Source organism: Diadema setosum, chromosome 2, assembly GCF_964275005.1.
Source record: "Diadema setosum chromosome 2, eeDiaSeto1, whole genome shotgun sequence".
Lineage (NCBI taxonomy): Eukaryota > Metazoa > Echinodermata > Echinoidea > Diadematoida > Diadematidae > Diadema > Diadema setosum.
The window spans coordinates 17,357,967-17,368,613 of NC_092686.1; the positions used below are offsets into that span (position 1 = coordinate 17,357,967).

General features: G+C 39.8%; 2 non-coding genes across 2 annotated transcripts; both read left to right on the forward strand.

Moving 5' to 3' along the window:
• The first annotated feature begins 7,335 nt into the window (after positions 1-7,335).
• On the forward strand, positions 7,336-7,407 carry Trnap-ugg (transfer RNA proline (anticodon UGG)). Its single transcript has one exon. It is a non-coding gene; the product is annotated as a tRNA-Pro (tRNA).
• A 1,260-nt stretch (positions 7,408-8,667) lies between these two features.
• On the forward strand, positions 8,668-8,739 carry Trnap-ugg (transfer RNA proline (anticodon UGG)). The gene has a single exon. It is a non-coding gene; the product is annotated as a tRNA-Pro (tRNA).
• Positions 8,740-10,647: the final 1,908 nt, after the last annotated feature.

The following is a 10,647-nucleotide window of genomic DNA, read 5'->3' on the forward strand; positions in this document are numbered from 1 at the left end:
CCAGATCTTTACATAACAGACAACCAACTGTGACATCATTCTCCTGTAAGACTGAACTACAGACACATTTCACTGCTTCGTCAAATATTTGTCACAAACATATTATAACAGGTACATGACAATGTCGAATTATTTTGCTATACACCGTGATCATTAAGGCCCTGTCACACCTTTCCGGGTAAGCTACTCGGGCTTGTTGCCAGTAGGGGTTCTCAAGCACGCAGGAGTATTTTCTGCGGGCGGACAAGGATGTTCGCGAGTTCTGTATACTTGCGTCTTACCTGCTAGACGCGCGCTACTTACCTGCTACTTGCGTGTATTCCGTGCGACCTGCGTGAGAGCTTCGAAACCGATCCGTTTTTCAATTACGAGCGACATACGGGAACTACAAAGTACCTGCGTTACAGCTGCGATGTACATTGTGTGAGAGTTGGCTGCGAGGTGCTGCCGCTATAAGGGCCTCCTATTGGTGTTCTGCATGTACATGTATACCTCTGTCGTCAAACCCCGCGACTCACCAGGATTAATTTTGAGCATGCTCAAGGCCTTGTCATATGGTAGGTTTTGTCATATGGTAGGTATCTTCCTGGACTTCTCCAAGGCCTTCGACACTATCAATCATGAAATATATACTACTACACAGCAAATTATATCATTATGAAATTCGTGGGAAAGCCTTGGAGTGGTTCAGGAGCTACCTATCTAACAGAAAACAATTTGTAACTTTCTACAATATAAACTCTCAGATGGGTGATATAAATTATGGTGTTCCACAAGGTAGTTTATTAGGCCCACTGCTTTTTATAATTTATATTAATGATTTTCACAGATCTTCGAAATAATTATCGTTTATGCTTTTTGCAGATGATTCCAATCTTCTTCTTTTTTTTCGCCCACCCTGATCCTCATATTCTTCTTCATACCCTGAATTCAGAATTGATAGAAGTTTCATATTGGATCAAGGCTAATAAACTTTCCCTTAATATTGTTAAATCTAAGTTTATGATCAGTAATTCAACAGAAATATTGCCTGGGGACATATAATAATACTCCTCTTGAACAAGTCAATAGTATAAAATTTCTTGGTATTTGTGTTGAAAAATAAACTTACATGGAGCGATCATGTCAGTGTTCTCTGTAAAACAATTTCACGAAATATAGGTATAATTGATAGACTGAAATATTTCTTACCAACTTCTACATTAACTATGCTTTACTCCAGTTTTATTTTACCGTATTTGAATTATGGGATTTTAGTGTGGGGCAACACGCATCAATTCCTTTTGGAAAAAATTTTATTATTGCCAAAAAAAAAGTCGTTAAGAGTAATCTCTAATTCAAATCTCTGTGCTCATACTGATAATTTGTTTTGTGATAATGAATCATTAAAGATAAATGATTTATATTTATTTCAGTTGGGTCAATTTATGTTCAAATATAATAATAAGAGTTTACCACAAATATTTGATCAAATCTTTCGACGCAATGATGCTGTACACAATTATCCTACTCGACGTTCCAGTGAATATCATTTACCATTACTACGAACAATTCTCGCCCAAAATACATTCGTTTTCACTGGCCCGAGGTTCTGGAACAGCCTTGATAATACTCTTTTCTTTACTGGACCTTTATGTATGAAATATGTTGATTTTTAGTACGGAAATAAAACAAACAAACAAACAAAACAGACAGATGAAAGAATTTTTTGTTATTTTCATTAAAAAAAAATTAATAAATGAATTAATGATGAGTATTTTTTAAACAATTGCATTCAAGAGTTTGTGTTTTAAGCTAAGTTCGTCAAGAATTTTAACTTCTTCTTCATGCCTTGGTGACTTTTCAGAAAACTGAATGTAGACATTGTCTTGTTTTGTTTCCCTCCCTTTCTTTGTCATGCCTATCTTTAGTTTATTTTCTGTCTATTCGGTCCATGCTTTTGTTCTTGTCCTTGTCATAGTCTCTTTTTTTTCTGATTATTTCGCCTGACATCAGGATATCAAAATCTTATACATGGAGTCCTTGACGGATCTTGAGATGCCCTCACCTTCTAGAGTAATTCACAAATTTTACTAGCTGTGCTTTTCTTGTGGATTCCTCTTTTCCATGTAAAGTTATGAATTAAGATTGCATTGCTTACTTGTTTATTTATCCAAACCAGCGTTAATATCATTATGATACATGTACTTGTATTCATGTTTTGTTGAAAATTGCGTGATTGAAAGTTCCTTTTGATGTTATGTATCCATGTAAGCGTTATGTATATTACTTTAAATTACTTTATATGGAAATAGAATCATTTTGAATTGAATTGTCACACCGTGTCTGGGGAAGCCTTGCGGGTTGACTTGCGGGGACAAAATGATGTTTGCTACCCGGAGTTCCCTGCAGTTGGCTCGCACCTGACAGTACGTAGCACCTGTCTCGCCCGTAGTTGCCCGGAGGTGCGCACGCAAGTCCGATTTACCCGCAGCAAAGTTTTGAGCGTGACCAAGACTTTTCCGGATGAGTCGCGGGATTGCCCGCAGAGGTCCACACAGAACACAAGTAGGAGGCCCGTAGCTGCCGCAAGTCACAGGTAGTTGACCCGCTTGAAGTACGTAAGTTGCTCGTGGATATGTGCTTATGCGCTGGAGGCGCGTGTCATTCTATGAGCATAACACGGGTATTTTACTGGCAAGGAACGGTGTCGAAACTGCCAATATCCGTGTAACTGGTCAGTTCTGCGGACGTGGAGCGACTTTACGAGCAAATTGCGTGCATGCTGAGGGTCACTACTGCCTTTCTGCTGGTTAGTTGAGAGTCGGCTGCGGCCAAGATAATGACATTCTGTGGGACTTCTGCATTTCTCCCGAAACTTGCCCAAATCCTTGTCTGCCAATAGAAATTGTCCTGCGTGCTGGAAAATCCCCACACGCAACAAGCCCGCGTAGCTTGCCCGGGGGGTGTTTCACAAAGCCGTTCTTAAAGTTAAGAAGGACTTAAGTGCGACTGGTGATCAGTTCTTGTGTGCTGTACTTATCAGAATCTCAATAATTCGGCAGCACAAGAACTGATCACCAGTCGCACTTAACTCCTTCTTAACTTTAAGAACGGCTTTGTGAAACACCCCCCTGGAAAGGTATGACAAGGCATAAACTTGGCTGCGGGTAAATTGGACTTGCGTGTGCAACTCCGGGTAACTACGGGCGAGATACGTGTTAGGTACTGTCATGTGCGGGCCATTTGTGGGGGCCTCTGAGTAGCAAAAATTGTTCTTCGCAAGTCGCACGCAAGGCTGGTCCGGAAAGGTGTGACAGGGCCTTAAACTAGCTGCGGGTAAATAGGATTTGCGTGCGCACCTTCGAGCAACTGACGGGCAAGATATTTCAAAAATTGTTCCCCACAAGTCACACGCAAGGCTTGCCCGGAAAGGTGTAACAATTGTATCGGTGGTGCTTGAGATGAAAGTCATGAAATTGAGGCACCATATCAATGAAAGTTTTAGCGATATGAGGAAAACAGCAAAGCGTTTTGAAAGCCAAAGAGAAAATGAATGTGATAGTGCAATCTAATATTGTATTCCTTCGATACAGTTCTATAATAGTTCATAAAAATATAAATGGGCTTGCAATTTCTTCAAGCTAGGCTTAAAATGACTGACATCAGCATTTTCTAGCTTATTATGCCGGTCAACAATGTTCTTCCATAATGCAAGAGCAAGTGCAAGTTTTCAATTTATATGTCTGTGTTGAGAATTGATAATTGATTGTTAGTATCATCTTTATCATATCTCGTTTGCCTCTTCATAATTTATGCTCATTATTTACTTCAATAAAGTCAAACAGTTGTATATCTCGATGTTTACACAACTATTTACAACAAGATGATCTAGTCTAACCGACATCAATTTCGGCAATGATTCAATCTCCACCTTTTTCGGATTTTTTGTCGAAAAAATGTTTTCAGAGAGGTCGTCAGATTGCGATTACTCCCTAGAATAAGGATTGGCATCGCTGACGGAAAAACCGGATACAGTAAAGTCAGCCGCCAAAAGAAATTCAAGTGCAAATCTTTGACATTAAATAGGTCCATAGTCATGAACAGGGTTGGTATCAACGTGATGAGAAGGATAACATATGTAGACCCCATCAGACGAATGAGACGAACCTGACTGGAATGACGAGTGAAGCGTCCTGGTCGTCGATGTCCACTCGGTTGCGGGTTCTCATACTGATATCTTCTACAATCACCACATAATATCAATGACTGGCATTTAACGCGTGCTGATGAACACTTCCCGTGATCTTTAACATCATGGACATGTGAAACTGTAGAAAGATGATCGTTGTCAGTGCTGTAATCTTCCAGATTTCCCGGATGATTTACATGCGTGTCTCTCACGCCTTCATCGTCACCACCGATGGCGAGCGCAGCTTGCGCAGCGGGACTTGCTGCAAAGGTGGGAACCAGCTCACCTGGTGAAACTGTTTCTTGATTTTCGAATGGCACGTCTTGTTCAACGGCTTTTCGCAAACGATGAGAGCTCGAACGCATCGTGCGTAAGGTCAAGAAGTGCATGGTGGGAACAATCACCACTGGGGGGATTAAGGTAATGCAAGAGTAGATCATGATCAACTCCTTGGACGGACGACTATACTCACTTTCGTTGTTTTCTCTTGCATTACTAGGGCGAGGATAGGGAAATACCTTGCGCATCAACCTTGACATATTAAAGAATAACGATACCATCCAAATCAAAATGAGAATCATAGTTACCGGTCGTCGAGAGCAATAACGATCGTATGTCTTTGACTTTGGTCTTGAGATGAACAAATAGCGACTGACTGACATGGCTACGAGGCTGTAGAGGGACACAGTGAAACAGGTCCACGACGCCAGATAGAGGGCTATGCGAATTATCTTGCTTTCTTGCTTTTCACTGCATATCTCGTTCCTAAAGTTTTTCATTAGTGCGAGTGGATCTATTATACAGACGTAGATTAAATTCACCACAGACATATGCATGGTGATGACATTCACCGCAATGCGTCGCAGCTTCGGCTCCATGTTGACGAAGGCGACTACGATCGAACCATTTCCGACAACTCCGAGCACAATGAGAACTACGTATACGGTCACTGCGGCCAACGTGCCGTGCTCCCCTTGAACCAAGTTACCATCAGTCACGTCGTCAGCGTTACTACCGTCAGCATCAGAACTATTCGTCCAACTGTGTGTTTCGTCTGTCGACATCGCAAATTTGAGTTTGTTGCTAAACACAAGAACTCTCGAAAGTCATAATGAATCCGCAGGAATTGTCTGATTAATTTGTCACAATTAATATTGACTGATTCAGACTAGTTATACCGGATGACGCTCAGTTTCTTGTCAATAAAGATATTGTTTCCGAGAAAAAAAATCTAATTCCATAGGGCGCCCTTGCGACAATCTTGTAAATTTGTGGTGAAAGTTTTCGTAATTTTCGTCAGGCAGACAAGAATTCACATGGCAATTCCGATTATAATTATGGTATTGATATAGATATCATCACGGTAGCTATCATTCTATGACTGCAGCGCAGGCGAATTAAAAGATTTCTTTGCAGTTCTTTTTTGAAGTCATTCACTGAGTTCACGAACACACAATTAAATTTTCTACGATACCTGACATCATCGATTTAAGCAAGCCGTTGTGGTTCGACCAGTTCTCTCAGTCTTCATTTCCTAAATCGTCGACCAGTCTCATACCGAATTCCGTGAAAACGGGATGATGACTATCAAACTCTCGAACCCTGTCTGCAAATTGATCGCAGTTTGGTCAGTCGGTGGAAATCATCCAGTCACTCTTCCTGTTGCCTGGTAGTGAGGTCAAGCACAGACCACAACTCGGGATAGATTCGATTTAATCTTGTCGCCAACCCGGAGAGCTTTCAAAGTGTAGGCCTAAGCACGCACAAGACTCGCATACGAACGAAGTCTGTTACTAATACGATGAACTGATAGATGATATACCATTCATCGGCAATATCTAATATTTTATGTCGCATTTGCGTGAATACATCATGATTGTGTCTTCGAGCTGGTTTGTCATTACCGTTATCACTGCACTGTGGCACCGCTTAGCCAGTCGAGAACAAATCTCAATACGCAAAAGTATGCAAAACAACACTACATCAGGCGAGTAAGCAGTGCTGGTGGTAGTGCTATCTCAACAGTAGCACCAAGGATAACTTTGAACTTGAAAAGAGGCGGTGCTAGCAGGTCTACATCTCAATTATGACTTAGTTCCAAACACACTGTTGGATGGGCATACAGAGTTGAAATGTTGAAATGTCTGCTGAACCGAGCTCCACTAACTGTTGTTGGCGATTCATGTGCTTTTTCCCCATTGGCTAACACCACTCCCTACAGGGATTTTATCGAAAGTAAATTAATCACACAATGATATCTCTACATGATACCTGATACATCATATACATATACAACCAAACACACACACACACACACAATATAAGTATACATATTGTATATAAGTATACATATTGTATATAAGTATTTTTATATAAGTATACATAAAAATACCCAGATCAAACACTATAATAAAACTGCGAAAATCTATTACTTCCCTATCGAATTTACAGCCATAGGCTTTTAAATTTTTCCAGGGATTATTTCACTGATTTTGTACGATGAGCCACAGTGCGTCACAGTGTGCGTCACAGTGTGCGTCACAGTGTGCGTTTACCTTATACTAATTTAGCAACGCAAAACAAAAAAAAAAAAAAAAAGTGTACTTGTGTGGATGAAGAGAAGAGAGGTACGGGAGAATGATGAAAAAGAAGCAGCCAAGATGACAGAATAGAAGAAAAGACCATACCAAACAGTTGGGTGGAGAATAAAGTGATGAGGAGAGGGAACAAGAGATGGCGCCCTCTTCTCAGAGCCTTGGAAGGCTCTGCCTCTTCCCTGCAGAAATGAGGTGAAGGTGCATGCAAAACTAATACTATAATTAAAAAATATATATATATATAAAAAATGTGTTAAGAGGATTATACCTTATAAGTAAGTGTTGCATAGGTATTACAAAGGAATTATACTAAATGGTTTAAGGATCCTTCTGTTGTTTCTGACAAAATGTTATTGGTTAGCAAGTAACATTAACAAAAGAAAATCGAAATACTGTATTTCTAAACCAGAGTATCAAAAATTACAGATATTTCAACGTAATCAATGTCATTTACCACTTAATAGGATGATAAACTGGCATTGGAAAGTTGCCCAGAGCAAGTTTGTTCAACCACACAGTATTGGCAGAATAATGAACATACAAATCTGGCTTCATTGTGTCAACAGAGGCTTGTTGGTCTAGTGGCATGATTCTCGCTTTGGGTGCGAGAGGCCCCGGGTTCAATTCCCGGACAAGCCCTCACCGATTTTTTTTTTTTTTCTTTCCCCCTTAAATTTCTCTTCTTTACTTCACGTTTATTCCTTGAAGAAGAGAATCATCTTTGTTTCCTTTCTTCCCTCTCTCTCCCCCCCCCCTTCTCTCTCTCTCTCTATCTCTCTTTCTCTATCTCTCTCTCTCTCTTTCTCTATCTCTCTCTTTTAATCTTTTCAGCGTATAGGTGAGTAGGCCCTAAGGAACCAAATCGTCTTTTGTTTACAGGATAAGTTCCTCTTCTCTGGGTCCGCTTGATAGAGAAAAGGACAAGGCCAAAGTCAAATATCAGTAGATTTCCTTCCATTTCTTTTCATACTTCATTCTTCTAGTTCTATGTTTGTACTTTCAGTTGAATCGTCAAAGTTACCAAAGCAGGGCCGAGCACTGCGCCAGAGCGTGACGTGGCATTTTATATTTGTCATTAATCGGAACGGTCGAGATGATGTATTTCGCAATTTTCTACACGAGGATAATAATCATTTTATGTATGTTGCAGTGTTGTTGCAATGAGGACACACGGGATGATAAGGGTATATATGTGCCAAATTTTGGTTATGATGGTTGAACAAATTCAACATTTTCATGATGCTGAATTGTAGTCTCAGTTACTAAAGATTGAATTTTCTTTCAGCTTATTCATTTTTACCGTATGTATTTTACTCGATTTCCTCTTTTCTTTTCATTTTTATTTTCTCTCTTTCTTTATGTCACTTCTCTTTCCTCTCGTTTATTCCATTGTTATCGTTGCTATTATCATTATTATTATTTTTACTTTAAACTGCTCCAATTTCTACTTCAAAAGTGACAATAAACGCGACTACCACAGCAACTACGTCAAAATACTCACAATATCCAGATACAGTTGCCAAATACATTGGTTTAAAGGGAGGTGGTAGTTTCTCTACCACTCCTGGTTTCAGCTAATTAATCTTAATTTACATTATGTTCCGATGATTGTAAACTACCCGATATCATATTTACTGAAACGAGTCCCTGTAGTGTCAAGTGTATGTGTGTGTGTGTGTGTGTGTGTGTGTGTGTGTGTGGTTCTTTGTGTGCGTGTGTATGTAATGTGTTCTGAAATAGTTTCGACGTGGCAGTGACATCCTGCCGGCCTATAGTCAGGAGCCTTGTCTGCATACTCGTTTACGGTTGCCATGGAAATAAATAAGAGTTGCAAGTCTGCACATTCTCTGCCTTTCGGGAGTGGATTTTACTTTAACTTGCCCTTGTGCATGCATGTGAGGCTTGTTGGTCTAGTGGCATGATTCTCGCTTTGGGTGCGAGAGGCCCCGGGTTCGATTCCCGGACAAGCCCCTTCCGGCTTTTTTTTTTTTTTTTGAAACGTTGTCCTAAACTTCGTGTTTATTCCATAATGAAAATAATCATCTTTGTTTCCGTTGTTCTCTCTCTCTCTCAATCTTTTCAGCGTATAACTGGTGAGCAAGGAAACAAATTACAGTTCATCTTTAGAGCATATATAAGTCCGACTTTTCTGGATCGACTTGACAGAGAGAAAAAAAAATAGAGCCTTCATAGAAAATTGTGTATACTCAATCAAACATTGATAAATCTCCTTCCATTTATTCTAATACTGTAATTCATTCTTTTAAGGGTTTTTTTTTTCCACTTTCAGAAGCTTTCACTCTTCAAGAGGTAACCAAGGCAGGGCCAGTAGCGCCAGTCTGTTGACGTGGCATCCTATCTGTCATTAATCAGAACGGTTGAGGTGATGTATTTCGCCATTCTCTGCACGAGGGTATATACTCAGTATGTTGCAACTGTTGCAATAAGGACGCAGGGGATGTTAAAAGACAAGTCCATTTTCATATACATGAAGATTTAGTTAATGCAGCAATATTAATAGAACACGTCAGTGAAAGTTTGGATAAAATCAGACAATCCGTTCAAAAGTTATTAATATTTAATACTGCTGGATGAGAAGGCTACAACAGTGTATGATGTCACATGCGTAGAACGATATAAGGAAACGTATCCGGGCAATTACCCCCGGAGGGCAATTACCCCCCGGCCAAACACTGGTTAGTGGTAAGGTAAGAGTAAAGATTAGGGTTAGGGTTAGGTTTAGGGTTAGGAGTTTGGGTTAGGTTTAGGGTTAGGTTCAGGATTAGGATTAGGATTAGGGCCAGGGGAAGGGTGCGGGGTAATTGCCCAGGGGGTAATTGCCCTAGACCCATAAGGAAAATATACAGAGAATTTCACAAAATTTACTTTGTGAAAAGAAAAAAAAAAATGTGCCCCTCCTTGACTTGTCACTGACGTACGATGTAAATGGTCAAATAATTCCCCTTGCCTTCTGAAAGAGTCCTTTCATTATACGAGAAAAGTAAAATTATGTTGAATTTTCTTTATGTTCTTTACATCGTTGTACACAGTCATGATTGTGACATCACAAGCTGTAGTAGTCTTCTTATCCAGTAATGACTGTGCAGAAACTTAAAAAAATTATAACTTTTGAACGGATAGTCCGATTGTCCTAAAACGTCCACTGATATGTTCTACAAAATTGCTGCATTCACTCAATCCACATGTCTATGAATGACTTAAATGACTTAAAAATTGTCCTATAAGGGTATTATGTCGAACCAGGGAGGTAGAAGTTCCACCTCCCTGGCCAAATTTTATCAGACATGGTTATGATGGATGAACAAATTCGACATTTTCGGGATGCTGAATTGTAATCTCAGTTACTAAAGATCAAAGTTTCTTTCAGCTTACTCATTCAATGTTTTATTGTACGTTATGCTTTACTCGATTTCCACTTTTCATTTCATGCTTGTATCTTTCTGTTTTCCTCCATCTGTCACTTTTCCTTCCTCTAGTTTACTCTATTGTTATCATTTAACTGTTATCTGTCTTACCCTCAATATCCACACCTGTATTTCAATTTTATCTTCAAAGTGACAATTCACGTATCTCCTACGTCACAACGTCAATACTCACAGTGCCTATAGCTGGGTGTTGCGAGTACTATTTGTTTCAGAAGGAAGGTGGAAGTCTCTCTTCCACCCCTGGTTTCAGCTATCACAATAATATCGTAATTTGCATAATATTATGTTGTAATGATTGAAAACCGCCCTAGATTTGAAACGAGCCCCTGTAATAGTAGTGTGTTTGTGAGTCCGCCTGTCTGTCTTTGTGCGCGTGTGTGTGTATGTGTAGTGTGCTATGTGCGTGTGAGTGAAATAGTTTCTACGTGGCATG